The 25263-nt window shown below is 39.6% G+C and overlaps 1 non-coding gene across 1 annotated transcript; it reads right to left on the bottom strand.

Annotated features, from left to right (window-relative positions):
• Positions 1 to 12916: 12916 nt before the first annotated feature.
• On the bottom strand, positions 12917 to 13023 carry LOC112719093 (small nucleolar RNA R71). Its single transcript, XR_003161410.1, has one exon. It is a non-coding gene; the product is annotated as a small nucleolar RNA R71 (small nucleolar RNA).
• Positions 13024 to 25263: the final 12240 nt, after the last annotated feature.

The raw sequence follows: 25263 nt of genomic DNA on the forward strand, positions 1-25263 counted from the left end.
CAACCAAAACTTGATTCGCTTGACTAAATCAACCACTAAACTAAAATTGATCAATCCTTCAATCCATGTGGGATCGACCTCACTCATGTGAGTTATTATTACTTGATGCGACCCGGTACACTTGCCGGTGAGTTTTGTGTTGGATCTTTTTCCACACATCAAGTTTTTAGCGCCGTTGCCGGGGATTGAAATAGATTGACAATGATTAAGTGAAGTGGAGATCTAGATCAAGCATTTTTTTTTCTGTTATTTTAATTTTGACTAACATACTAACTGTTTGAGAAATTGCCTCTATTAACTCGCTAACAATTTATCTCAATTAACTGCATTCAAGTCTCAAGCGTGCTGTTGTTTGGTCATCTTGATTGTTTGCGTACGAGTTGCTACAGACAAAGGATATCATGACATGAAGCCACCACTTATTACACTCATCAAGAACAATTGTTCTTATGACGGAAATCCATTAGAAGATCCTCAACAGCACATATCTACTTTCCTGATAACTTGTAATGCGGTCAAAACCGATGGTCCAGATCATGACACTTACAAGATCCTGTTATTCCCTTTCTCATTAAAGGGTGAAGCTGCACAATGGTTTAAAACTTTTCCCCAAGGAAGTATCACTAGTTGGGATGATTTGGTCACCAAATTTCTGGCCAAATTCACCTCATCCAGACAGATCATCCAGCTGAAAGAGGAGGAACATCTATTCACACAAGGGGACGAAGAACCACTCTTCAAGGCCTGGGAAAGATACAAGAAAGCGACTGATAAAGTGGGCTTCCGAGCTTTCTATGAAGGATTGACCCCAGAAACAAGAAAAGCAGTGGACTACTTCTCAGATGGCCTACTCAAAGCAACAACAACTACCCAAGGAATTGCAGACTTCAATGACAAAGGAGTCAACAACCAACATTCATTTGAGAAACCACAAAATGCAATCTCAGAAAAAGAAGTGACGAATATTGAAGGGGTGAATGCGTTCAAAGACCTAAACAGACAAATGCACCATCAACCACAACAAAACATGGAGCTGTCTGCTGCAGTAAATGCCAAATTTCCACCATGGAGACCCCATTCTTATCTGAGAATGAGGGAGTCTCAACATCAAGAACAAGGAAGTTTCCACCAGGGCAACTCCATGACCACAAACAATCAACATCACCCACCCACTAATACCACTCAAAGCCAATACTCACAACACAGACACTCCCAGACTCATCTCAACTGGAAAAGGAACGAGTACCAAAATCACAAACCAAGGGACTTCAATTATAACAACCCCAACTTCACAAACCAACAAAAACACCATTACAGCAATAACAACCACTACATGCCACCATCACACCCTCTCTTCCAACCTTTAACATCTCATAACCAACCAATCTCACAAGACTCTCAGAGAATCACAGACTTGGAGATCCTAATAGAGAGAATGATGAAACACCAAGAGGAAACAACAAGGAACCAAGAGATGTTAATCAAAGGAATTGAGGAGCAGATAGCTCAACTGGCAAAGTACTTTGCAGAAATGGGTGAGAAGAAACCAAATACTTTCCTCAAAACCATTGAAGACAAACCAACCAACAACGAAGATGCTACAAAGAAGGAAGGATGGAAAAGGATCATAGAGGACAATGAGAAAATACTGGACAAAGGAAGTACCAGCCAAGAAAAACACAACAAGAAATTCTTTCAAGGAAAGACAGAGGATAAAACTAAAGAAAAGCAGAAAATCCCCACTGGAAAGTTTTCACTAGGGGATCGAGTGATGATCAACATTCAAACCATGAAGGTATCCCCACAGTTGTCTGATCACTACATTGTGACTAAGATCATTCCACAAGAATTTATAGAGGTCATCAAAGAGGAAACCGGAAGGAAGTTCACAGTGAAGAAAGACAAGCTAAGGCACTGTGATTTTCAACCTCCATGATCAGCAAAAATAGAAGATGTCAAGCTAGTGACAATAAAAGAGCGCTTGTTGGGAGGCAACCCAACCTGAGGTAGTTTTCTTTTTATAGCTTTTTCAATAAAAATGTTGAATAATTAGTATGGATTGCAAGGAGCTAAGTTTGGTGTTGCACACCAAAACAATTTAAGGGAGAATGAAAGATTCTAAGTTTGGTGTTCCACCAGAAATCTCATTTAAAAACACATTCCCACCTCTTGCATGATGCTAGCTCCAAGCAACCAAACACATTATTCGACTGTTTAATTGCTTTCTAGCTTTAATTTCATTAACCTTTAGCAAGGACACAAGGTTTCACAAATGGTTAAAATTGTTGCATAAGAGGCAGTGGCAAACAATTAAGTTTGGTGTTCCCACACCAAAATCAATCCAGGAATCACATTCAGTTTATGCATACTAACCATATAGTTAAGGGCTTGAGAAGCAAGCAACTTTGAGAATTATGCAGGACATGAGTCAACACTTGAAGACATTATGCATCTTAACTCAAAGAGAACACAACAGAAGGAAGAATCAAAGGGCTGCAACTTCAAAGGTTGTATCTAAACTTAATCCTTGCTGTTGTGAAATGTTTTGGATCTGGAAACCATTATATGTCTTGCTAAAGTGTTTATCTAGTTGCAAGTGAAATTGTTTGTTAAAATTGCCAAATCTGCATAATGCTTGTTATCCATCACTTAGCTTGAAATTTGTTTTGTTGCCCATATGCTTAAATAAAAGAGACTTGTTTGAATTGAAAAGAGAAATATCCAATGTTGCATAAGTAAGAATGGAAGTTAGTGGTGGTATATGTGTTTGATTAAATGCATAACTCATGAAATAATTGTTGCATAATATCATTCTCATTCAAGTGTGAGTTAGCTTGCTGTTACAAAGACTCTTATCAATAATGAAAAAGCCCTTGGGAACAAAAACAGAAATAAAAGGAAGAAGAAAAAGCCAAAGTGGCAAGAAAAACAAAGAATAAAGGTTGGACACCAATAGCTTGGACCCTAGGACATATGCCTGTGGTGTTCTTGTACTAAGATATGCTTGGATGAGTAAATTCTAAGGGGTATTTTAAAACCCGGTCACTTAGATCAACTGATTTGGGATGGCCAATTGAAAGTCCACAATAAAGAGCAACTTAGATACAGAACATTTAGCTATCCAAAGAGATGCTGGGCATCAATGATCCTAGGAAGAATTAGTGAGCCATGTGTCTGTGGTGGAAAGATGTTGAGTAAAAGAAAAAAATAAAGCCAAAGGCTAATACTGCAACATTAGACACCAAACCTCTAAAAGAATAATAAGCTTGTTAAGCATTATAAGCCAAGAAAAGTTAGCAAGGGAGTAATTAAAAAGTGAGTCCTCTAACAGCAAGTTTAGCAAGTCTTTGAGGAAAGATGTACATTATGTAACAGCAACAATAATTGAGTTATCATTGTCTGCATAAAGATCCCATAAATCAAGTTCTGCTATATGCCTAATAAGGATATGTGTTCTTTTCTTATTCATTTCAATTGCTCTTAATTTTGATGCTTGCTTGGGGACAAGCAAGATTTAAGTTTGGTGTTGTGATGACAAGTCATCATATACCCATTTTTCAAGCTAATTTCACTTGTTTTATTAGTCTTTCTGCACTTTCTTGCATCCTAAGTAAGTGATTTGAAGTGAAAATGCATAACTTTTTAAATCAAACAACCACCATGAAATTAATGTTAACTCATGAGGTTTAAGCTAATTTTAATTCAATTTTAATTGATTTATAAGCCTTGTGAATTTAGTGATACTTGGAGTGGTTGTTTTGGTTTATTTTAGGTGAAGAAAAGAATAAAAGAGAAAAGCATGGCCTAAGAAAGCGTGACCGAAGGAGAAGAAAACGTGGTCAAAGGAAGGAGAAGTGTGCCGCATGTAAAGAGGGGAGGCAAGCATTGCCCTCCACAAGGGCACACTGCCCTCTAGGAGGGCAACATAAGGGAACAAAGCATAAAAGGCAACTCTGCCCTGCCCACTACAAGGGCAGAGCACAAATCTGTGCCTTGGAATCAAGAAGAACAAAATGTTGCCCTGCCCTCCACAAGGGCAGTATCGGGCTCACCAAGGGGAGAAAATCAAAGGAAAATGTCTACAATGCTTGCCACAAGAGTTGAACACGGGACCATGAGGAAGCAAGGAACTAGGCTCCATTATGGTGCCAAGAAAGCCAAGGAAATTGAGTAGCGTGTGTTTCTGCCATGATTCGAACGCGGGACTTCAGTTTGGAAACACTGCCCTGCCCTCCGCGAGGGCAGGGCAGCATTTTGTCGTGGCATGAATCTGGCACACCAAGGCACGATTCTGGCGCACCAAGGCACGATTCTGGCAGCACCAGCAGCGCACCATAGCACAATTCTGGCACACCAACATTTTCTGCCCTGCCCTCCGTGAGGGCAGGGCAGCATCCTGCGCACCAAGGCTGCACCACGCCGCACCACGCACGCACCAAGCACCAAATCCTGCCCTGCCCTCCACAAGGGCAGGGCAGCCTCCTGGAAGCTATCACTTTTGGGCCAAAAATTGAATTAAAAATCCAATTTAATTCATTTCTTCACCAAATCAAAAGCCCATCCAAATCCCAAAATCCAAGAATAGAAAGTGTATAAATAGGAGCTAGTTTGATGTAATTAGGACCTTTGGCTTGACTTTTGATTTTTGCACTTTCTTTGAGCTTTGAATTTTATTTTTGCACTTGGGGACTTGTCTTGGTGTCTTCATTGAGATTTCAGAGAATTGGGGAGGAGAATTGATCTCTCTTCTTCCTCGTTCTTGCTTGGGCATTTTTAATTTCCTTTTTTTGAGTTTTGGGTGTGAAGAATTGAGGAAATTCTGTCTCAATCTCCATTCAAAATCTCTTTAAACATCTTTCTGCACAATTGAGTTTAATTTCAATTTCCTTTACTGCTTCTTCTTCATTTTCTTGTCAATTGCTTTGAGACTTGGATCTAGGAAGGTAATTAAGATCTAGGCTCTGCTACCTAGTCTCTGGAGTCCTGAGATCCCAATTTACTTTTGGTTCTTCTATGAACCCTGCTGCACTTTAATTTCAATTTCTGTTTGAATTCTAATTGCTTCTAATTCAATTTCTGCTCTATTAATTGAGACAATTCATTCTCTCTTTGTTTAGATTCTGCAATCCCAGTCCTCGAATCCCTTTTACATTCAAGCCATTTACATTCCTTGCCATTCAAGTTACTGCAATTTACATTTCTTGCACTTTAAGTTTCAGTCATTTACTTTCTTGTTCTTTAAGATTCAGCAAGTTTATTTTCCTGTTCTTTAATTTACTGCAATTCTCCTTTCTCCCTTTATATTCCAAGCAATTTAGCTTCTGTTAAATACAACCCACTCAACCAAAACTTGATTCGCTTGACTAAATCAACCACTAAACTAAAATTGCTCAATCCTTCAATCCCTGTGGGATCGACCTCACTGATGTGAGTTATTATTACTTGATGCGACCCGGTACACTTGCCGGTGAGTTTTGTGTTGGATCGTTTTCCACACATCAGTATGATCGTTCTCTGCACATTTCGTGCATCTGCATTTGCATCCAAAAAAAAAGCCACGCGACGCGACCGCATCAACGACGCGTCCGCGTCGCAAGGAGAGGGGAGAAAATAAAAAACGAACAGAGAGTCACGCTGGAGCATGGCTGGAGGCGTGCCAGTGGCATAAAGTGTCCCACGCGACCACGTCGCTGACGTGTCCGCGTCATATGGGAATCATGGCCTCCCACGCGACCGCGTGCTCTGATTTTCGACGTAAAAAGGGATGCACAACGAAATATTGTGCGAGAGTGGTGGTGGAATGGTGCTGGACGCACCAACCCTATCACGCGACCACGTCGCTGACGCGTCCACGTCATCTCTTCTGTAGCCCACTCACGCGATCGCATGACCTACGCGATCGCGTCACCCCAAATTTGGCAAATATATCAATTTGAACAGAGAGTTGTGCAGGTGCGAGGAAGTAGCATGAACAATGTCACGCGACCGCGTCAACCTAATTGAAGCGCAATCACGCGAACGCGTGCCCCACGCGTCCGCGTCGCTTGCACCGCACAGCTCAACCAAAATTGCCAAAATATCTTATCTTTCTCTCCTCCAAATCCTAATTTTTCTTTTCCCTCCTTATTTCTTCCTTCTCCCTTCTTCCTTCTATCTCACCTTTCACTCTCTCTCTCACCTCCATTAACAAGGTTTTATTTTCTTCTTCCCTCCTTCCTTTTCTATCATTCTTCTTATTTTATATGTTATTTTCTTTTCTTTTCTTTTTCTTTTCATTATCCATATTTTCTTTCTTCTTCTTTCCTTTTTACATGGTGTTAGAAATTTATTTGAGTCATTATTCCTCATTATATGCTTGTGGATTGTTGCATATTATTTGGCAATTACATATTATTTTCTTTAAAGGGTTGCTTGCATGTTTGCTTTAATACTTTCTATACCTTATTTACCATGCATGCTATGTGTTTGTGAAAAAGCCCATATGGCATTATGCACTTCTCTATTATACTTCCTACTATTCAAAGCATGTTTTTCACAAATTCCCTTTACTATTTTGTTAACTGAATTTAATTGCCAATACAAATGTGATAGTTTGTTACGAAGTGATGCTTGATCTATGCTACTCATGCCCTTGCCGGCATGCCAATAAACATCTTGCATCTACTTCCCTATCGTGCACTTATTCTATTCCCTTTCTTGATCTTTTCACATGTTGTCATGACCATGTGTTTATTTTATTCATCTTTACCGTGCATTGATTTTCACTTACTCTATCCCCTTCCTTGCTTTATTTCTTTGGATTTAACTTACTTTCTCTTCCCTTTTTCAGAATGGCCACCAAGAAAGGCAAAGAGAAAGCTACCCCTAAACCCACAGCAAGGAAAGGAACGAAGAGAGCATTAGTGGCAGGACCTTCTTCAACTGCAGTCAAGCCCTCAACAAAAAGAATTAAAAGGATCATCAAGGTTGATGAAAAGGAGAAAGCCTTCCCAGCCAAGGACACTACACGATTCCCAAATCGCTACTGTGAGCAGATGTTTCCTATTCTGGCAGCTCGAAATTACAACAATGAACACCTTCTTATCCTTCCGCCTCGTATCGCTGAATTTGTTGAGCCACAAATTGCACAAAGACATTGGGGATTCTTACAGAGACAGCCACAACAGGTTAATCTTTCTTGGGTTGTTGAGTTCTACTCCAACTTCCACCTGCCGACTCTGCAGTCCGTCTATTTACGCCAGAAGCAAGTCCCCATTATAGAAGAGGCCATACAGCAAGCCTTAGATCTCCCACCTGCTCCAGAAGGATTGGACGCCTTTCAGAAAGCCGCAATCAAGCGCCAGGCATACACATTTGACTAGGACGCTGTTCTCAGAGTTATCGCTCGACCTGGCAGTAAATGGATCTTCGGATACCATCGTTCCAGTCCTAAGGGAATCTCGGCTTCTGCACTCACCTTAGAGGCTCACGTATGGGCACAGATTATGTCCCATTACGTCTTCCCGAGTACTCATGAGTCCTCCTTCACAGCAAACATGGCCGTTCTACTATGGTGCATCCTCACAGACCAGCCTTTTAATTTACCAAGACATATCCGAAATGCTATGGAACATGTGCAGATCACGGGCAACCTTTCTTTCCACGCATTGGTCTCTGATCTTATCTCAGCAGCCGGAGTATCCTACAGAGCTGGAGACACCAAAGTCATTCTTTCACGGGATGATCAATATGTCCCTAACGGGAGATATCTCAGGCCACAACTTGCCACTACCAGCCAGTCCACAGAGGATGCTGCAGCTCTTCCCCCATCTACTAGTCAGCTGCTGCATCAAATACTGAAGCGGTTGGAAGCACACGAAAAGAAAGCCAAGCTCTGAGAGCGCCGCAACCGACACCGTTTCAACTACCTCAAGGAGTTCCTCACAGGCAATCACAGACCCGATGACGATCCAAGCGCTCCGGACTCCACTTCCTTCACCAGCACAGGGAGCCATGATAGCCCCGACTATGGAGACACTACCACCAGCCCACCACTGTTCCTGACAGATGGCACCAAAGACGGTGCAAAGCCTTAAGTGTGGGGAGGTCGGTCAGTACCTGACTTCCGAAGGTAATTTCTCTTCCTTAGCACCAATAAATTAGGATATTTTAGTTAGATTTTCTTTCTTTTATAGAATAGGATAAATTGCATAGTAATAGGTTAGTTGCATGAATGTTCTAGTTGATTGAAAAGACAATAAGTTTCTTCTACAAAACTATCTTTGGAACAAAATTTCACTAATTTTAATCAAAACTCTTATGTTAAAATTGCTTGAAGTTGTATTTGGAACATGGTTTTTTAGCTAAAGAACACACAACCTGTGAAAATTTGAGCCTTTGTGCATGGTTACATTATTCAACCATAATTATTTTATTCTTGTGTGTTTACTTCTCTATGATTGTAATCTATATTTTGTTTTATCCTATATGTCCAATATTTATTATGTTTATATGCTCGCATGTGATTGAGGCCATTATTTGTTTAAACTCACCTATCCAAATTAAGCCTACCCTTTTCAATTACCTTTGTTAACCACTTTGAGCCTTTAAATCCCATTTGTTCTATTTTTTTCACCACATTACTAGCCTTAAGCGGAAAAACAATTGTATATCCCAAATTGAATCTTTGGTTAGCTTGAGATAGAATTGTGTATGCTAGTTAAGTATGGGAAATTGTGGGAACAAAAGTTATTAAGGGAATGTGTCATGATAATACAATGGGAATTTGGATACCTACTCATATGAAACTATAAGAATTAAAAATCTATGTGCATTGATAAGCTATATTTATTTTTATGTCTATAAAAAAATCAATAAATAAATAAGGGGGCAAAATTATCCCAAGGTTGAATTAAAAATTCAAAGATCAATGCACATATGATAAATTTAATACATGAGTATGGAATGTAAAAGGGAATTCTAGGTAGCTAGGTATGAATTCTAAAGTTGTATAAAATATATAGGTTGGGTTAAAGCTGTGTTAATTAAAGATTCAATTTATAAGCTCACTTAACCATATATGTATCCCTATCCTTACCTTGGCCCCATTACAACCTTGAAAAGCCCTCATGATATTTGCATTGGTATATTAACTGTTGTTGATTGGTTAGGAGAAAAACAAAAGTTAGAAAGCATGATTAGAGAAGGATAGAGTGATTACCCAATACACTAGAGAGATTAGAGCGTACATACATCATCAGTGAGGGTTCAATGCTTGAATTTCCATGTTCCCTGCTTTCTTGAGCTAGCTTCTTGCACTTTTATCTGTCTTACTGTATAATGATAGAATTAGTGGAATTTGATTTGTAATTGTTTTGAAGATCTTATTTACTTTTGATCAAGTGGGCAAGAATCATATAGTTGCATTCATATATATAGGTTGCATTGCATTGCATGAGTTTCTACATGTTCATACTTGCTTGGCTTATCTCCTTTAATTAAGCATGAGGACATGCTAATGTTAAAGTGTGGGGAGGTTGATAAACCACTATTTTATGGTTTATATTGTGTTTAATTGTGTGGTTTTATCATAATCCTTACCCACTTATTCATTAATTTAGCATGCATTTATATTTCCTTCCTGAATTTATTACATGATTGAAAAGTGCTTCCTAGAGACTTTTAATTATGCATTTTAATTTTCCGTTATTTCATTCGATGCCGTAATCTGTGTGTTAAGTGTTTCAGGCTTTATAGGGCATGAATGAGTTGGAGATTGAAAAGGAAGCTAGCAAAAATGGAAGGAACACGAGAAATTGAGGAGATAACCAGCGAGAAGTAACGCGGCCGCATGGCTCACGCGTTCGCGCGAAAGAGGAGAAATCGCAGTGATGCGGCCGCATGGCTCACGCGACCGTGCGGAATGGAAAAGCACAAGTGACGCGGAAGCTTGGACGACGCGAATGTGCGGCAAGGATAAACGCGAATGACGCGACCGCATGGATGATGCGATCGCATGACGTGCGCGATCTGCATAATCTGCAGAATTCACTGGGGGCCATTTTGGACCTTATTTTGACCCAGTTTTCGGCCCAGAACAGCAGACTAGAGCTAGAGAACATGCAGAAACCAGAACAACAATTCAATATACACAGTTTTAGTTTTAGATCTAGTTTTTACTCCTCCTTTAGGTTTTTCTCTCTAGATATTCATAGTTCTTAGGATTTTATTTTTCTACCACTTTTTGCATTGGGATATTGAGAAGAGTTATTACCTCATCAAGACTTCGTCATTCTAGTTCGTTTTCTTTACTTGGATTTACTCTTCCATGTCCTTTGCTTTGTTAATTTTACCATTGGAATATTTTTAGGATTATTTAATACAAGGATTACTTTTATTTTTAATTGATTATTTTTTTTATTTACAATGTCTTTCCTTAATTCCTTTTTATATGTTATGAATTTTACATTCACAATGAGCGAGTAGTTTTCTAACTTGATGGGGGTTGATTAAAAGGAACCCTTGAGTTGGAAGGCTTGAAAGAAAGATTATAATTGGGTTATTGTTGGCTTGCCCTCTAGTCACTAACACCAACCCCTATTAATTAAGTGGGTTGCAACTTGTGAACGGGCATAGCATCCCAACTTGTTTGACTTTCCCTTACCAAGTAAGAGATAACTAAACAGGATAACCTTTAATTATCAATTAATCTAGAGAGTAATCCAACAACAGCGGGGCTTCCAACTAATCAACTCCCAGTCAAGGCTTTTATTTACTTTATTCAAATTCTCCAATTTGATTTCCTGTTTACTCAACTCAAACCTTTTTGAAAACATCTGATTAATAAAATAGCACACTTTTCTGCAACTCGTTGGGAGACGACCTGGGATTCATACTCCCAGTATTTTAATTTTAAATTCATGTGACACCTTTATAAATTGATAAGTGGATTTCTGGTGACTTAAAAACTATACTTGCAACGTATATATTTTAATAATTTTTAATTCACTAATTTCCGCCGCATCACTGAGCCCACTAAAGATTGTAACTACTTCAACTCAAGATCTAAGGCCGATATCCAGGACTTGGAGAACTCACTAGAAGATCAAGAAGAGTAGTATATATAGGAGTAGTTTTGAACTATACACAAGCTTGGCACTTTGGAGAACTACCCTCTGTATATTTACTTTTCTGCACTTTGAGCTAAGCATGTATTATTTTTTGCCATTTTCCATTTCTAGAGCTATGAACAACTAAACCCCTTTCATTGGGTTAGGGAGCTCTGTTGTAATTTGATAGATCAATTATAGTTTTCATTCTTCTTCTTCTTTCTTCTCTTTTGATTTACTAGAAAGCTTTCAATCTTAATTCAATTGGTTAGTTGTCTTGGAAAAGAAACTCTCCATAGTTGGGTCTCCTCTGAGCCTTGGAAAAGGGATAAGGAGATCATGCTAGAAATGCTTTCTCATGTTGGACCAAATTGGGGTCTGGGCGGATATAGTGACATGTAATCTTCCCAACACTTTGATTTGGAAATACATGTGGTATAATCAGTTACCACACTTCATCTCTTCCCATGAGCAATTAAATCAAGGAATTGGACAATTGTTCAAGCTTAGAGATATTGGGTTGCTAAGGAATTGGAACCCAATCACCTAAGATTGCTAAGGAGATTAATAGATGCTTTGATTGAGGAAGAGATGAAAATGAATTTGATCCGGAGAATACAACATCTACTAAGCGCAATGAATTCCCCATTTCTGATCTTACCCATTCTCTTTACTTTCTATCATTTATTTCCATGCTCATTCCCCCAAATCCCGATCTAAGATTCTGCACTTTATTTTCTACTATTTACTTTCCCGCCATTTTATTTTCTGCAATTCTCAAACTACATTCTATTTAGCTCAACTAGCATACTCTTCCAACTAAAGTTGCTTGACCAATCAATCCCTGTGGGATTCGACCTCACTTTATTGTGAGTTTTTACTTTACGATAATTCGGTGTACTTGCCGAAAGGAAATTTGTTGCGAGACAAGTTTTCGTGCATCAAGTTTATGGCACCATTGCCGGGGATTGATTTTGTATCAACAATGATTATGTTGGAAGTTCACTAGATTGAGCATTTTTTCTTTGTTTGTTTACTTTATTCAGTCGTTTATCTTCAGTTTGTTTAGTTTCTTCCTCATCCCCTATACCCTCTCTGTTTTATTTCTTTCTTTGTTATTATTTAAAATTCTGCTCACTAACCCACTAACTGTTTGATAATTTGCACCATTCACACTAACAATCACTCTAACAAGAATAATCTCTTTATTTCATCTCTTGTTGTGTGCTTTGTTAGTTGCATGATAGGGAGAAGAGGGGGAGCTTCAACTTTCTTCAATTCAGAACCTGAAAGGACCCTCCGGAGACTAAGGAGGGAAGCAAGAGGGAAAGGAATTGTTGGTGCTGAGGAAGAGGAAGAGTATTTTGAAACAAACATGGAGGAGAATTTGGAAAACAATCATGAAGAAAAAGCTCACAACCATGCTAGAGAAGGCTCGGCAAATCATGCTAGGCAAGAGAGGAGAGTTCTAGGCTCTTACATAAATCCAAATCCAGGAAACTGTGGAAGTACCATCCAAAAGCCCACCATACATGCCAACAACTTTGAATTAAAACCCCAGCTCATCACCCTTGTTAAGAACAATTGCTCATTTGGAGGAAGTGCTCAAGAAGACCCCAATCAACATCTAACCACCTTCCTGAGAATTTGTGACACTGTAAAGTCTAATGGAGTCCACCCAGATGTCTATAGGCTGCTTTTGTTCCCTTTTTTTGCTCAGGGACAAAGCATCCAAGTGGCTTGAATCCTTCCCAAAGGAGAGTTTAACAAATTGGGAAGATGTGGTGAACAAATTTTTGGCAAGGTTCTACCCTCCTTAAAGAATTAACAGGTTGAGAGCTAAGGTGCAAACTTTCAAGCAACAAGATGGTGAGACTCTCTATGAGGCATGGGAGAGGTTCAAGGACTTAACAAGAAGATGCCCACTAGATATGTTCAATAAATGGGTTCAACTTCACATTTTCTACGAAGGTCTTTCTTTTGAGTCAAAGAAGGCTGTAGACCATTCATTAGGGGGCTCTCTAAACAAGAAGAAAACCATTGAAGAAGCCATAGATGTCATTGAGATGGTAGCTGAGAATGACTACTTCTATGCCTCTGAAAGAAGCAACACTCAAGGCGTAATGGAGCTGAACCACATGGATGCATTGCTAGCTCAAAATAAGATGATCACCAAGCAGCTAGCAGATCTTACCAAGAAGGTGGAGGACAACCAAGTTGCAGCAGTCATCACTTCATCACCAGCTCAAGAAGGAGTGAATATAGGAGAAGAAGGTGATTGGAAAAGGCCAACTATGTTAGAAACTCACCTAGACAAATCCATGATCCCTACTCTAAAATTTACAACTCTGGATGGAGAAATCACCCTAACTTTGGATGGGAGAATCAACAAGACCAAGGCCAAGACCAGAGAAACCACAACCTCAATTCCAACAACAATGCAACTCACCAACATACCTCACAAAGATCCTATCAACACTCACCTAACCACCCTTCTCAACCACCTAATCTCAATCCATCATCACTAACTGAGGATAGACTTTCAAAGATTGAGACTCTACTTGAAGATATATGTAGAGAAGTCCAAGACAATAAGGTGTTTAAGGAAGAAGTGCGAGCCAATATCAAAAACCAAGGGGAAAACATCAAGAGACTAGAGTTCCAAGTAGGGTATCTATCTCAACAAATTCCCAAACCCACTGATGGATTTCCCAGCGACACGGAAAAGAATCCAAGAGGAGAACCAAAGAAAGTAAGGTGGGAAGAATGTAAGATGATCACCACAGGTGATGAGAGGAGTTTGGAGGAAGTAGAACACCTCCAAGATAGTCCAAAGGGAAACCATGAAGAAAGAAATCATGCACCCTAACTCACACTCAAGGAAGAGCTGAAGAAAAGGGAGATACTGAACCCATATGCACCCATTCTCCAAAGGCTTAAGGGTGGTGTAGCAGGGAAAATGTATTCAAGGTTCCTTGACATGTTTGCATCTCTTGATGTAAATATACCATTCATTAAGGCCCTCCAGCAAATGCCCTCCTACATCAAGTATATAAAGGAGCTACTAGCCAGAAAGAGTTCATTGAAGGGTGGATAAACAATAAGGATGAATAGGGATTGCTGGTGGACGAAATTGTGATCACTACAACTTCGCACAACTAACCAGCAAGTGTACTGGGTCGTCCAAGTAATAAACCTTACACGAGTAAGGGTCGATCCCACAGAGATTGTTGGTATGAAGCAAGCTATGGTCACCTTGTAAATCTTAGTCAGGCAGACTCAAATGGGTATGGTGAAAAACGCATAAAACATAAAGATAAAGATAGAGATACTTATGTAATTCATTGGTGGGAATTTCAGATAAGCGCATGAAGATGCTGTGTCCCTTCCGTCTCTCTGCTTTCCTACTGTCTTCATCCAATCCTTCTTACTCCTTTCCATGGCAAGCTTATGCAAGGGTTTCACCGTTGTCAGTGCTACCTCCCATCCTCTCAGTGGAAATGTTCAACGCACCCTGTCACGGCACGGCTATCCATCTATCGGTTCTCGATCAGGCCGGAATAGAATCCAGTGATTCTTTTGCGTCTGTCACTAACGCCCCGCCTTCAGGAGTTTGAAACACGTCACAGTCATTCAGTCATTGAATCCTACTCAGAATACCACAGACAAGGTTAGACCTTCCGGATTCTCTTGAATGCCGCCATCAGTTCTAGCCTATACCACAAAGACTCTGATCTCACGAAATGGCTGGCTCGGTTGTCAGGCGAGCACTCGGTTGTCAGGCGATCAACCATGCATCGTGTATCAGGAATCCAAGAGATATTCACCCAATCTAAGGTAGAACGGAGGTGGTTGTCAGTCACACGTTCATAGGTGAGAATGATGATGAGTGTCACGGATCATCACATTCATCAAGTTGAGGAACAAGTGATATCTTAGAACAAGAACAAGCGGAATTGAATAGAAGAACAATAGTAATTGCATTAATACTCGAGGTACAGCAGAGCTCCACACCTTAATCTATGGTGTGTAGAAACTCCACCGTTGAAAATACATAAGAACAAGGTCTAGGCATGGCCGAATGGCCAGCCTCCCAATGATCTAAGATAGCATCAGAACAAAGATAACTACTCCGATCTCTCAATACAATAGTAAAAGGTCCTACTTATAGAGAACTAGTAGCCTAAGGTTTACAGAGATGAGTAAATGACATAAAAATCCACTTCCGGGCCCACTTGGTGTGTGCTTGGGCTGAGCATTGATGCATTTTCGTGTAGAGACTTCTCTTGGAGTTAAACGCCAGCTTTTGTGCCAGTTTGGGCGTTTAACTCCCATTTTGGTGCCAGTTCCAGCGTTTAACGCTGGAATTCTTGAGGGTGACTTTGAACGCTTGTTTGGGCCATCAAATCTTGGGCAAAGTATGGACTATCATATATTGCTGGAAAGCCCAGGATGTCTACTTCTCAACGCCGTTGAGAACGCGCCAATTGGGCTTCTGTAGCTCCAGAAAATTCACTTCGAGTGCAGGGAGGTCAGAATCCAACAGCATCTGCAGTCCTTTTTAGTCTCTGAATCAGATTTTTGCTCAGGTCCCTCAATTTCAGCCAGAAAATACCTGAAATCACAGAAAAACACACAAACTCATAGTAAAGTCCAGAAAAGTGAATTTTAACTAAAAACTAATAAAAATATACTAAAAACTAACTAGATCATACTAAAAACATACTAAAAACAATGCCAAAAAGCATACAAATTATCCGCTCATAATTGGGTGAACCTTTTCAGATTGTGACTCAGCTTTGCTAGAGTCCCCAATTAGAGGTGTCCAGGGTTCTTAAGCACACTCTTTTTGCCTTGGATCACAACTTTATTTCTTTCTTTTTCGTTTTCTCCTTCTTTTAGCTCTTTTTTTTTTCTTTTTTTTTTAATCACTACTTTTTCTTGCTTCAAGAATCATTTTAATGATTTTTCAGATCCTCAGTAACATGTCTCCTTTTTCATCATTCTTTCAAGAGCCAACATTCATGAACCACAAATTCAATAGACATATGCACTGTTTAAGCATACATTCAGAAAACAAAAATATTGCCACCACATCAAAATAATTAAACTGTATAAAATTCAAAATTCATGCAATTCTTCTCTTTTTCAATTAAGAACATTTTTATTTAAGAGAGGTGATGGATTCATAGGACATTCATAACTTTAAGGCATAGACACTAAGACACTAATGATCATAAGACACAAACATGGACAAACATAAGCATAAATTTTCGAAAAACAGAAAAATAAAGAACAAGGAAATTAAAGAACGGGTCCACCTTAGTGATGGCGGCTTGTTCTTCCTCTTGAAGATCCTATGGAGTGCTTGAGCTCCTCAATGTCTCTTCCTTGTCTTTGTTGCTCTTCTCTCATGATTCTTTGGTCTTCTCTAATTTCATGGAGGAGAATGGAATGTTCTTGGTGCTCCACCCTTAGTTGTCCCATGTTGGAACTCAATTCTCCTAGGGAGGTGTTTAGTTGCTCCCAATAGTTTTGTGGAGGAAAGTGCATCCCTTGAGGAATCTCAGGGATCTCATGATGAGTGGGGTCTCTTGTGTGCTCCATCCTCTTCTTAGTGATGGGCTTGTCCTCATCAATGGGGATATCTCCCTCTATGTCAACTCCAACTGAATAACAGAGGTGACAAATGAGATGAGGAAAGGCTAACCTTGCCAAGGTAGAGGACTTGTCTGCCACCTTATAAAGTTCTTGGGATATAACCTCATGAACTTCTATTTCTTCTCCAATCATGATGCTATGAATCATGATAGCCCGGTCTATGGTAACTTCGGACCGGTTGCTAGTGGGAATGATTGAGCGTTGTAAAACTCTAACCATCCTCTAGCCACGGGTTTGAGATCATGCCTTCTCAATTGAACCGGCTTTCCTCTTAAATCTCTCTTCCATTGGGCGCCCTCTTCACAAATGCATGTGAGGACTTGGTCCAACCTTTGATCAAAGTTGACCCTTCTAGTGTAAGGATGTTCATCTCCTTGCATCATGGGCAAGTTGAATGCCAACCTTACATTTTTCGGACTAAAATCCACGTATTTCCCCCGAACCATAGTAAGCCAATTCTTTGGATTCGGGTTTACACTTTGATCATGGTTCTTGGTGATCCATGCATTGGCATAGAACTCTTGAACCATCAAGATTCCGACTTGTTGAATGGGGTTGGTAAGAACCTCCCAACCTCTTCTTCAGATCTCATGTCGGATCTCTGGATATTCACTCTTTTTGAGTTTGAAAGGGACTTCGGGGATCACCTTCTTCAAGGCCACAACTTCATAGAAGTGGTCTTGATGCACCCTTGAGATGAATCTTTTCATCTCCCATGACTCGGAGGTGGAAGCTTTTGCCTTCCCTTTCCTCTTTCTAGAGGTTTCTCCGGCCTTGGATGCCATAAATGGTTATGGAAAAACAAAAGGCAATGCTTTTACCACACCAAAGTTAAAAGGTTTGCTCGTCCTCGAGCAAAAGAAGAAAAAAGAGAGTAGAAGAAGAAGAAATGAGAAAGAAGGGAATGGCTTTGTGTTCGGCCAAAAAGGGGAAGAAGTGGTGTTTAGGATGTGGGAAAATGAAGGAGTGAAGATGGGTATATATAGGAGTGAGGGGGTGATGTTCGGCCATGTGAGGGTGGGTTTGGGTGGGAAAGTGGTTTGAATTTGAATGGTGAGGTAGGTGGGGTTTTATGAAGGATAGATGTGAGTGGTGAAGAGAAAGATGGGATTTGATAGGTGAAGGGTTTTTTGGGGAAGAGGTGTTGAGGTGATTGGTGAATGGGTGAAGAAGAGAGAGTGGTGGGGTAGGTGGGGATCCTGTGGGGTCCACAAATCTTGAGGTGTCAAGGAAAAGTCATCCCTGCACCAAATGGCATGCAAAATTGCGTTTTGAGCCAATTCTGGCGTTAAACGCCGGGCTGATACCCATTTCTGGCGTTTAACGCCAAGTGCTTGCCCTTTTCTGGCGTTTAACGCCAGTCTGGTGCCCCTTTCTGGCGTTAAACGCCCAGAATGGTGCCAGACTGGGCGTTAAACGCCCAACAGCTAGCCTTACTGGCGTTTAAACGCCAGTATGCTCTCCTCCAGGGTGTGCTGCTTTTCTTTCTACTTTTCATTCTGTTTTTACTTTTCAATTAATTTTGTGACTTCTCATGATCATCAACCTACAAATGAACATAAAATAATAAAGGAAAATAGATAAAATATATCATTGGGTTGCTTCCCAACTAGCGCTTCTTTAATGTCAGTAGCTTGACAGAGGGCTCTCATGGAGCCTCAGAGATGCTTAGAGCAATGTTGGAACCTCCCAACACCAAACTTAGAGTTTGAATGTGGGGGTTCAACACCAAACTTAGAGTTTGGTTGTGGCCTCCCAACACCAAACTTAGAGTTTGACTGTGGGGGCTCTGTTTGGCTCTGTTTTGAGAGGAGCTCTTCATGCTTCCTCTCCATGGTGACAGAGGGATATCCTTGAGCCTTAAACACTAAGGATTTTTCATTCACTTGAATGATCAACTCTCCTCTATCAACATCAATCACAGCCTTTGCTGTGGCTAGGAAGGGTCTGCCAAGGATGATAGATTCATCCATGCACTTCCCAGTCTCTAGGACTATGAAATCAGCAGGGATGTAATGGTCTTCAACTTTTACCAGAACATCCTCTACAAGTCTATAAGCTTGTTTTCTTGAGTTATCTGCCATCTCTAGTGAGATTTTTGCAGCTTGCACCTCAAAGATCCCTAGCTTCTCCATTACAGAGAGAGGCATGAGGTTTACACCTTGACCCTAAGTCACACAAGGCCTTCTTGAAGGTCATGGTGCCTATGGTACAAGGTATTGAAAACTTCCCAGGATCTTGTCTCTTTTGAGGTAATTTCTGCCTAGACAAGTCATCCAGTTCTTTGGTGAGCAAAGGGGGTTCATCCTCCCAAGTCTCATTTCCAAGTAACTTGTCATTTAGCTTCATGATTGCTCCAAGGTATTTAATAACTTGCTCCTCAGTGACATACTCATCCTCTTCAGAGGAGGAATACTCATCAGAGCTCATGAATGGCAGAAGTAAGTCCAATGGAATCATTATGGTCTCATTTTGAGCCTCAGATTCCCATGGTTCCTCATTGGGGAACTCATTGGAGGTCAGTGGACGTCCATGGAGGTCTTCCTCAGTGGCGTTCACTGCCTCTTCCTCCTCTCCTAGTTCGGCCATGTTGATGGCTTTGCACTCTCCTTTTGGATTTTCTTCTGTGTTGCTTGGAAGAGTACTAGGAGGGAGTTCAGTAATTTTCTTGCTCAGCTGACCCACTTGTGCCTCCAAATTTCTAATGGAGGACCTTGTTTCAGTCATGAAACTTTGAGTGGTTTTGATTAGATCAGAGACCATGGTTGCTAAGTCAGAGGTGTTCTGCTTAGAACTCTCTGTCTGTTGCTGAGAAGATGATGGAAAAGGCTTGCCATTGCTAAACCTGTTTCTTCCACCATTATTGTTGTCGAAACCTTGTTGAGGTCTCTGTTGATCCTTCCATGAGAGATTTGGATGATTTCTCCATGAAGGATTATAGGTGTTTCCATAGGGTTCTCCCATGTAATTCACCTCTTCAATTGAAGGGTTCTTAGGATCATAAGCTTCTTCTTCAGATGAAGCCTCCTTAGTACTACCTGGTGCATTTTGCATTCCAGACAGACTTTGAGAAATCATATTGACTTGCTAAGTCAATATTTTGTTCTAAGCCAGTATGGCATTCAGAGTGTCAATCTCAATAACTCCTTTCTTCTGATTAGTCTCATTGTTCACAGGATTCCTTTCAGAAGTGTACATGAATTGGTTATTTGCAACCATTTCAATCAGCTCTTGAGCTTCTGTAGGCGTCTTCTTCAGATGAAGAGATCCTCCAGCAGAGCTATCCAAAGACATCTTGGACAGTTCAGAGAGACCATCATAGAAAATACCTATGATGCTGATGAGCGGATAATTTATACGCTTTTTGGCATTGTTTTCATATAGTTTTTAGTAAGTTTAAGCTACTTTTAGGGATGTTTTCATTAGTTTTTATGTTAAATTCACATTTCTGGACTTTACTAGGAGTTTGTGTGTTTTTCTGTGATTTCAGGTAAATTCTGACTGAAATTGAGGGATTTGAGCAAAACTCTGAAGAAGGCTGACAAAAGGACTGCTGATGCTGTTGGAATCTGACCTCCCTGCACTCGAAATGGATTTTCTGGAGCTACAGAACTCCAATTGGCGCGCTCTCAACGGCGTTGGAAAGTAGACATCCAGGGCTTTCCAGCAATATATAATAGTCCATACTTTATTCGAAGAATGACGACGTAACTTGGCGTTAAACGCCAAGTACACGCTGCTGTCTGGAGTTAAACGCCAGAAAAACGTCATGATCCGGAGTTGAACGCCCAAAACACGTCATAACCTGAAGTTTGACGCCAAGAAATGCCTTAGCTCGTGGATTAATCAAGCTCAGCCCAAGCATACACCAAGTGGGCCGCGGAAGTGGATTTATGCATCAATTACTTACTCATGTAAACCCTAGTAGCTAGTCTAGTATATATAGGACATTTATCTATTGTATTAGACATCCTGGATTGTATTTTGAATCCTGTGATCACGTTAGAGAGGGCTGGCCATTCGGCCATGCCTGAACTCTTTGCTTATGTATTTTCAACGGTGGAGTTTCTGCACACCATAGATTAAGGGTGTGGAGCTCTGCTGTACCTCAAGTATTAATGAAATTCTATCTTCTTTTATTCAAATCTCTCTTATTCTTATTCCAAGATATTCATTCGTACCCAAGAACATGATGAATGTTATGAGTCAGATTACCCTCATTATCATTCTCACTTATGAATGCGCGTGATTGACAACCATGTCCGTTCTACATGCAACAGAGCTTGAATGTGTATCTCTTAGATTCCCCAACAGAATCTTCGTGGTATAAGCTAGATAGATGGCGGCATTTATGAGGGTCCGGAAAGTCTCACCTTGTCTGTGGTATTCCGAGTAGGATCCTGGGAATCCGGAAAGTCCAACCTTGTCTGTGGTGTTCCGAGTAGGATTCCGGTAATGAATGACCGTGACGTGCTTCAAACTTTAACCTGCTGGGCGTTAGTGACAGACGCAAAAGAGGGATTCTATTCCAGTAGGAGCGGGAACCAACCGGTGATTAGCCGTACTGTGACAGAGTGCGTTAGCATAGTTTTCACTGCGAGGATGGGATGTAGCCATCAGCCATGGGTGATGCCTCCAGACTGGTTAGCTGTGCGAGTGACAGCCGCACAGGATATTTCCCCGTGAGGAATGAAAGTAGCCACAGTTGATGGTGAACCCCTATACAAAGCTTGCCATGGAAAGGAGTAAGAAGGACTGAGTAGAAGGAGTAGGAGAACAGGCGTCCAAGAGCTCTACAGCATCTCCATCCGCTTATCTGAAATTCCCACCAATAAATCTGCATAAGTGTTCTATCCCTTTTATTATTTCTTCTTTTTATTATTAATTATTCGAAAACCCATAAACCATTTTTAATCTGCCTAACTGAGATTTGCAAGGTGACCATAGCTTGCTTCATACCAACAATCTCTGTGGATTCGACCCTTACTCACGTAAGGTTTATTACTTGGACGACCCAGTACACTTGCTGGTTAGTTGAACGGAGTTGTGTCCACTAGTGCCAATTTCTAAAATCCAATTACAAGAAAATAGGAATCACAATTTCGTCCACCAAGTTTTTGGCGCCGTTGCCGGGGATTGTTCGAGTATGGACAACTGACGGTTCATCTTGTTGCTCAGATTAGGTAATTTTCTTTTCAAAATCTTTTTCAAAAATTTTTTTTATTTTTCGTTTTTCCAAACTATATTTTCGAAAAAATTAATAAAAATACAAAAAAAAATTAGAAAATCATAAAAATCAAAAATATTTTGTGTTTTTTGTTTGAGCCTTGTGTTAATTTTTAAGTTTGGTGTCAATTGCATGCTTTTAAAATTTTTCTTGCATTTTTTCGAAAATCTCATGCATTCATAGTGTTCTTCATGATCTTCAAGTTGTTCTTGATAAGTCTTCTTGTTTGATCTTGATGATTTCTTGTTTTGTGTCTTTTGTTGTTTTTCATGTGTATTTTTGCATTCATATTTTCCGTGCATTAAAAATTTCTAAGTTTGGTGTCTTGCATGTTTTCTTTGCATTAAAAATTTTTCAAAATAATGTTCTTGATGTTCATCATGATCTTCAAAGTGTTCTTGGTGTTCATCTTGACATTCATAGCATTCTTGCATGCATCTTGTGTCTTGATCCAAAATTTTCATGTTTTGGGTCATTTTTGTGTTTTTCTTTAAAAATTCAAAAATCAAAAAATATCTTTTCCTTATTTTCCTCCAAATTTTCGAAATTTTGGGTTGACTTGGTCAAAAATTTTTAAAATTAGTTGTTTCTTACAAGTCAAGTCAAAATTTCAATTTTAAAAATCTTATCTTTTCAAAATCTTTTTCAAAAATCATATCTTTTTCATTTTTTTTTATAATTTTCGAAAATTTCAAAATTATTTTTCAAAATATTTTCAAAAATCTTTTTCTTATCTTTATATCAAATTTTCGAAAATTAACTAACAAGTAATGTGATTGGTTCAAAAATTTGAAGTTTGTTACTTTCTTGTTAAGAAAGGTTCAATCTTTAAGTTCTAGAATCTTATCTTGTAGTTTCTTGTTAGTTAAGTAATTTTAAAAATTAAATCTTTTTCAAAATATCTTTTTCTTAAAACTTTTATTTTATCTTTTATCTTATCTTTTTCAAAAATTTTATCTTTTTCAAAATTTGATTTCAAAATATCTTATCTAACTTCTTATCTTCTTATCTTTTTCAAATTTTGATTTCAAATCTTTTTCAATCAATTAACTAACTTTTTGTTTGTTTCTTATCTTTTTCAAAACTACCTAACTACCTATCTCTCTCTAATTTTCAAAAATCCTCCCTCTCTTTTTCAAAAATTCTTTTTAATTGTTTTAAATTTTAATTTTAATCTCATTTCATCTTTAATTTTCGAAAATCACTAACCTTTTTTTTTCAAAATTATTTTCGAAAATTTTTCTTCTCTTTTCTTATTCTATTAATTAATTACTAACACTTCTCTTCACCTCACTTCATCTAAATTCGAATTCTTCTTCATCCTTCTTCATTCTTCTACCCCCTTCTTCTTCTACTAACACAAAGGAATCTCTATACTGTGACATAGAGGATTCCTTTTTCTTTTCTTGTTTTCTTCTCTTTCTTATGAGCAGGAACAAGGATAAAGGCACTCTTGTTGAAGCTGATCCAGAACCTGAAAGGACTCTGAAGAGAAAATTAAGAGAAGCTAAATTACAACAATCCAGAAATAACCTTTCAGAAATTTTCGAACAAGAGAAGGACATGGCAGCCGAAAATAATAATAATAATAATGCAAGGAGAATGCTTGGTGACTTCACAAAGCCAACATCCAAGTTTGATGGAAGAAGCATCTCCATTCCTGCCATTGGAGCCAATAACTTTGAGCTGAAACCTCAGCTAGTTGCTTTAATGCAACAAAACTGCAAGTTTTATGGACTTCCATCTGAAGATCCTTATCAGTTCTTAACTGAGTTCTTGTAGGTATGTGACACTGTAAAGACGAATGGAGTTAATCCTGAAGTCTACAGACTCATGCTTTTCCCTTTTGCTGTAAGAGACAGAGCTAGAATATGGTTGGATTCACAACCTAAGGATAGCCTGGACTCCTGGGACAAGCTGGTCACTGCCTTCTTGGATAAATTCTTTCCTCCTCAAAAGCTGAGCAAGCTGAGAGTGGATGTTCAAACCTTCAAACAAAAAGATGGTGAATCCCTCTATGAAGCTTGGGAAAGATACAAGCAGCTGACCAAGAGATGTCCATCTGACATGTTTTCAGAATGGACCCTATTAGATATATTCTATTATGGTCTCTCTGAATTTTCGAAAATGTCACTGGACCATTCTGCAGGTGGATCTATTCACCTGAAGAAAACGCCTGAAGAGGCTCAAGAACTCATTGACATGGTTGCAAACAACCAGTTCATGTATACCTCTGAGAGGAATTCCGTGAATAATGGGGTACCTCAGAAGAAAGGAGTTCTTGAAATTGATGCTCTGAATGCCATACTGGCTCAGAACAAAATGTTGACTCAACAGGTCAACATAATCTCTCAAAATCTGAATGGATTGCAACATGCATCCAACAGTACTAGAGAGGCAGCTTCTGAAGAAGCTTATGATCCTGAGAACCCTGCCATGGCAGAGGTCAATTACATGGGTGAACCATATGGAAACACCTATAACCCATCATGGAGAAATCATCCAAATTTCTCCTGGAAGGATCAACAAAAGCCTCAACAAGGCTTTAACAATGGTGGACGCAATAGGCTAGGCAATAGCAAGCCATATCCATCATCTTCTCAGCAACAGACAGAGAACTCTGAACAAAACAATTCTAATTTAGCTAATATAGTCTCTGATCTGTCAAAAGCCACTTTCAGTTTCATGAATGAAACAAGATCCTCCATTAGAAATTTGGAGGCACAAGTAGGCCAGCTGAGTAAGAAAGTTATTGAAACTCCTCCCAGTATTCTCCCAAGTAATACAGAAGAGAATCCAAAAGGAGAGTGCAAAGCCATTGACTTAGTCAACATGGCCGAATGCATCAAGGAGGAGGAGGACGAAAATCCTAGTGAGAAAGACCTCCTGGGACGTTCCTCAAGCAAGAAGGAGTTTCCTATTAAGGATCCTGAGGAATCTGAGGCTCATACAGAGACCATAGAGATTCCATTCAATCTCCTTCTGCCATTCATGAGCTCTGACTATTATTCATCCTCTGAAGAGGATGAAGATGTGACTGGAGAGCAAGTTGCTCAATATTTAGGAGCTATCATGAAGCTGAATGCCAAGCTGTTTGGTAATGAGACTTGGGAAGGTGAACCTCCCTTACTCATTAGTGACTTAGATACTTGGATTCAGGAAACTCTACCTCAAAAGAAACAAGATCCTGGCAAGTTCTTAATACCTTGCACCATTGGCACCATGAGCTTTGAGAAAGCTCTATGTGATCTTGGGTCAGGGATAAACCTTATGCCACTCTCTGTAATG

This window comes from Arachis hypogaea, chromosome 10, assembly GCF_003086295.3.
Source record: "Arachis hypogaea cultivar Tifrunner chromosome 10, arahy.Tifrunner.gnm2.J5K5, whole genome shotgun sequence".
In the NCBI taxonomy this organism is placed as follows: domain Eukaryota; kingdom Viridiplantae; phylum Streptophyta; class Magnoliopsida; order Fabales; family Fabaceae; genus Arachis; species Arachis hypogaea.